The 4,939-nt window shown below is 35.1% G+C and overlaps 1 long non-coding RNA gene across 1 annotated transcript; it reads right to left on the bottom strand.

Annotated features, from left to right (window-relative positions):
* Nucleotides 1–2,896: 2,896 nt before the first annotated feature.
* Nucleotides 2,897–3,666, bottom strand: LOC139088551 (uncharacterized). Its single transcript, XR_011544231.1, has 2 exons — nt 3,547–3,666; nt 2,897–3,478 (listed from the first exon to the last, which is right to left on the bottom strand). It is a non-coding gene; the product is annotated as an uncharacterized lncRNA (long non-coding RNA).
* Between the last annotated feature and the right edge of the window lie 1,273 nt (nt 3,667–4,939).

Genomic DNA, 4,939 nt, shown 5'->3' with positions numbered 1-4,939 from the left:
GACTCAGCATTTTCCATTGTTTTCGGAAAACTTGCTCTGGCGCCTCACAGGAGCATTTTCACGCTTTGGTGTCAAAGAACGAAAGTTGCGTCTCTCCAAGACCTATCCAACGATGTATCACACGTCTCTTAACTCGTTGCCAGTCCCGAGCTACACGTGTTTTTTCGAAAAAATTGAAAAAAACACGTGTTTTTCAAAAATTTGCTCTGGTGCTTCACAGAAGGACTTTCACGCTTTGGTGTCTTCAGACGAAATTTGCCTCGTGTTGACCCCTATCCAACGCTGTATCAACCATCTCTTAACTCTTCTTCGTCTCCGAGCTATGACACTTTGAAGTTGAAAAACTAAAATGCGCTCTATCTCCTCACACAAGGACTTTCGTACTTTGGTGTCAAGGTACGAAAGTTGCCTCTTGCCAATACCTTTCCAACGCTACCTCAACCATCTCTTAACTCCTTTCCGTTTAGGAGCTATTCCACTTTGAAGTTAAACAATGGAGAATGACTCAGCATTTTCCATTGTTTTCGAAAAAAGCGCTCTATCTCCTCACAGAAGGACTTTCAGACTTTGGTGTCAAAGAACGAAAGTTGCTCCTCCCCAAGACCTATCCAACGATGTATCACACGTCTCTTAACTCCTTTCCGTTTAGGAGCTATTCCACTTTGAAGTTAAACAATGGACAATGACTCAGCATTTTCCATTGTTTTCGGAAAACTTGCTCTGGCGCCTCACAGGAGCATTTTCACGCTTTGGTGTCAAAGAACGAAAGTTGCGTCTCTCCAAGACCTATCCAACGATGTATCACACGTCTCTTAACTCGTTGCCAGTCCCGAGCTACACGTGTTTTTTCGAAAAAATTGAAAAAAACACGTGTTTTTCAAAAATTTGCTCTGGTGCTTCACAGAAGGACTTTCACGCTTTGGTGTCTTCAGACGAAATTTGCCTCGTGTTGACCCCTATCCAACGCTGTATCAACCATCTCTTAACTCTTCTTCGTCTCCGAGCTATGACACTTTGAAGTTGAAAAACTAAAATGCGCTCTATCTCCTCACACAAGGACTTTCGTACTTTGGTGTCAAGGTACGAAAGTTGCCTCTTGCCAATACCTTTCCAACGCTACCTCAACCATCTCTTAACTCCTTTCCGTTTAGGAGCTATTCCACTTTGAAGTTAAACAATGGAGAATGACTCAGCATTTTCCATTGTTTTCGAAAAAAGCGCTCTATCTCCTCACAGAAGGACTTTCAGACTTTGGTGTCAAAGAACGAAAGTTGCTCCTCCCCAAGACCTATCCAACGATGTATCACACGTCTCTTAACTCCTTTCCGTTTAGGAGCTATTCCACTTTGAAGTTAAACAATGGACAATGACTCAGCATTTTCCATTGTTTTCGGAAAACTTGCTCTGGCGCCTCACAGGAGCATTTTCACGCTTTGGTGTCAAAGAACGAAAGTTGCGTCTCTCCAAGACCTATCCAACGATGTATCACACGTCTCTTAACTCGTTGCCAGTCCCGAGCTACACGTGTTTTTTCGAAAAAATTGAAAAAAACACGTGTTTTTCAAAAATTTGCTCTGGTGCTTCACAGAAGGACTTTCACGCTTTGGTGTCTTCAGACGAAATTTGCCTCGTGTTGACCCCTATCCAACGCTGTATCAACCATCTCTTAACTCTTCTTCGTCTCCGAGCTATGACACTTTGAAGTTGAAAAACTAAAATGCGCTCTATCTCCTCACACAAGGACTTTCGTACTTTGGTGTCAAGGTACGAAAGTTGCCTCTTGCCAATACCTTTCCAACGCTACCTCAACCATCTCTTAACTCCTTTCCGTTTAGGAGCTATTCCACTTTGAAGTTAAACAATGGAGAATGACTCAGCATTTTCCATTGTTTTCGAAAAAAGCGCTCTATCTCCTCACAGAAGGACTTTCAGACTTTGGTGTCAAAGAACGAAAGTTGCTCCTCCCCAAGACCTATCCAACGATGTATCACACGTCTCTTAACTCCTTTCCGTTTAGGAGCTATTCCACTTTGAAGTTAAACAATGGACAATGACTCAGCATTTTCCATTGTTTTCGGAAAACTTGCTCTGGCGCCTCACAGGAGCATTTTCACGCTTTGGTGTCAAAGAACGAAAGTTGCGTCTCTCCAAGACCTATCCAACGATGTATCACACGTCTCTTAACTCGTTGCCAGTCCCGAGCTACACGTGTTTTTTCGAAAAAATTGAAAAAAACACGTGTTTTTCAAAAATTTGCTCTGGTGCTTCACAGAAGGACTTTCACGCTTTGGTGTCTTCAGACGAAATTTGCCTCGTGTTGACCCCTATCCAACGCTGTATCAACCATCTCTTAACTCTTCTTCGTCTCCGAGCTATGACACTTTGAAGTTCTTGCCAATACCTTTCCAACGCTACCTCAACCATCTCTTAGAATTTTTGAATTAAAGAAAATTCGTTGTAAATTTTTTGCATGTATGTATTTCTTTCTTTGATGTTTGTTAGTCTACAAAGAATTTTTTAATTAAAGAAAATGCGTTGTAAAATGTTTTTATGCATGTGTTTCTTACTTTGATGATCTAAAATTTCAAAATTAAAAAAATTACAAAAGTCCTCGTGTTATTGATCGAGGGACTTAAGCGCATTTTTGTCCCAGCGATCAGTAATTGATTAATAAGTCACTTCCAGACCTCAAAAACAAGATCCGGTAGGATCCAGGTCACTTCCAGAACTAAAACACAAGATCCAGTAAGATCCAGGTCACTTCCAGAACTAAAACACAAGATCCAGTAAAATGGATTCGCAAGAAATCATAAATTGTATCAATGCTGTACCAAAATGAAAAAAGAAGGCCAAAAATATCAATTTCTTCAAGCTTAAATTTAAAGTCAGTTGCATGTAAATGTTCTAAAATATCAAGCTGATTAAGTGTCAACGATTTCAATTTTTATTCCATATTCTTAAGCGACTCAATAAAGATTTTTTGTGACTTGATGTTCATTTCCCCACACTGAATGTTCAATTTCCTGAGATTTGTGCTCCTTGTCAATAATCCGTTTGTGCAAAAATAATTAGCATGTATTCTTGTTCTATTCCTTAGAAATGAAAAGTTTTTAAATTTGGCAATTCACAGATTCGCTGGAAGTCATGTGATGTCTTTAGAGAACAAAGTGATTTTGAGAATTTCTTCAGTATTGCTCGGATGTTAACTTCAGCGCCTAATTCCTTTATACGACTGTGATCAAATCCAATGATTAAGTTCTGATATTTACGTTCACTTTTTAACAATGGATCAACATCATTTTGCAGTTGAACTGAGTGTATTTTGTTGATATTTTTCTCATACATGCTTCTCCAATCATTAAATACCATCGTTTGCTGACCAATGATGCTTTCAGGACATCCTTTGCATTCAAATAAGTTATAATTTCATTGAAAATTTCCTCGGGTAATGCGTTCAATAAGTCGATTTCTTAATTGTCTAGAAATAATTATTAAAAAATTAAAATTTATCACATTAATACAAAATAGTGAGTTTCTACTACTTACATCATGTAGATAATAAGTTTATGTATGTACTTTTCTTGTCCACAGCACTTAATTTTAAGATTAAACTAGTTAAATTGATTATTTTCTACGGAATTATTTTTGCTTGCTTGATTATTTTACAGGAAAATTCAAAAACATTTCAAATTTGAAACAGTCGGTAAATCATAAAATTTCGTCAAACTAATGCAAAGCATAATGCTATTCAGCTAAGTTATTCCTATCTCATTTCTTTAATTCCAAAAATGCGCTAAAAATGTGTTATAATTTTTTTTATAGTATGTGTGTTTCTTACGTCGATGTTAATTAGTGTACAAAAACAATTTTAAAATTAAAAGTATGCGTTTAAGAAAAAGTTTTTTTGTGTGTGTTTCTTACTTTGGTGTTCATAAGTGTTCTCCAAATTTAAATTCAAAAATTTCGTTACAAAATTTTTCCCTATGAAAAAATATTTTTACTAATTTTTTCATTAATTAATGCATGATTCACTGAAATAAATGGTAGAAGTCATAAATAATCATAATAGGAATACATTGAAAACTAATTAAATAATTTAATCAAAATAGAAATTAGTTAAATTAATTAATTTATTAGACTTTCATTTTTTAATCATCACGGGAACTCCCCACACCTCCCGCCCTATTACGCCCCCGCCGCCCCCTTATAAAATTCCTAAGTCCAAAAATCACCCTTTTTTTCGTCTAAATTAAGATTTAATGCTTGAAATGGATCCACAGTAAGTTAATTAAGAGATAAAACTCAACTTGTCCAATTCAAATATGCACGGATTAGTCACAAAAAAATGTTTTCTAAAAATATTTTTACTCAAAATTTTTCTCACAAGTCACCCAAAAATTTAATTAAATTAATTTTTTTTGCACACAAATAGATCCACAGTGACAATATCAGCAGATACAACTCAACTTGTGTAGGTAAATTGTTTATCATTTAGTGACAATAATTAAAATTGTGTAAAATTTTCAGCTTAAAAAAATTAATTATTTTATCTTATTTCTATTAGATTTTAATTTTCTAATTTAATTTCAGCACACACATAAGGACCAATAGGATCAAATACATATGAAAAATGGTGAGTAAAATTAACTAAAATCATTTAAATCGGAAAAATATTTTCGTCATTAATTTTGTTATTTTTTTCTTATCTTATTTCTTTTAGGTTTTAATCATCTAATTTAATTTCAGCACACACATAAGGACTAATAGGATCGAATACACATGAAAAATGGTGAGTAAAATTAACTAAAATCATTTAAAACGGAAAAATATTTTCGTCATTAATTTTGTTATTTTTTTGTTGTGCGTGTAATTTTTTCAACAAGAAAAATTTAATTAGGTACAAAATAAGTAAACTAGACCAGAAGGAGTACTTAAAGAA

The sequence above is a fragment of the Chironomus tepperi genome, unplaced genomic scaffold (genome assembly GCF_022539635.2).
Source record: "Chironomus tepperi strain 1889 unplaced genomic scaffold, CSIRO-AGI_Ctep_v1 contig_163, whole genome shotgun sequence".
Classification (NCBI taxonomy): Eukaryota; Metazoa; Arthropoda; class Insecta; order Diptera; family Chironomidae; genus Chironomus; species Chironomus tepperi.
The sequence above is the reverse complement of the archived record's forward strand: the minus strand, read 5'-3'. Positions and strand labels throughout refer to the sequence as shown.